Source organism: Protopterus annectens, chromosome 12.part0, assembly GCF_019279795.1.
Source record: "Protopterus annectens isolate FY-2018-M chromosome 12.part0, PAN1.0, whole genome shotgun sequence".
Lineage (NCBI taxonomy): Eukaryota > Metazoa > Chordata > Ceratodontiformes > Protopteridae > Protopterus > Protopterus annectens.
In genome coordinates, this window is record NC_056746.1 from 822,418,775 (window position 1) to 822,419,151 (window position 377).

The following is a 377-nucleotide window of genomic DNA, read 5'->3' on the forward strand; positions in this document are numbered from 1 at the left end:
CGATGATCAGAACGTCGATGTTCTGAACATTTGATGATTCAAAGTGAATATATATATATATATATATATATATATATATATATATATATATATATAGATGGTTCCCTTTCAGAAGCCTGAAACACTATAAGCTTGAAAATCAAAATCCTGAAACCAAAAGCCTGAAAATTCAAAATCCCAAAAACCCAAAATCCTGAAACTCAAAATCCTGAAAACACAAAATGGACATACTGACGTCATTGTGGCTTTGCTATTGTTAGCCCTGTGGTGTTAGGTCATGCGTTGGGTTCAGGTGAGTGTGCGGTTGGTTTTATGTTAGGGTTAGGGGTGGTTTAAGTGAGTTAGGGTTAGGGCGCAGGTTAGGCATGTATGCAATA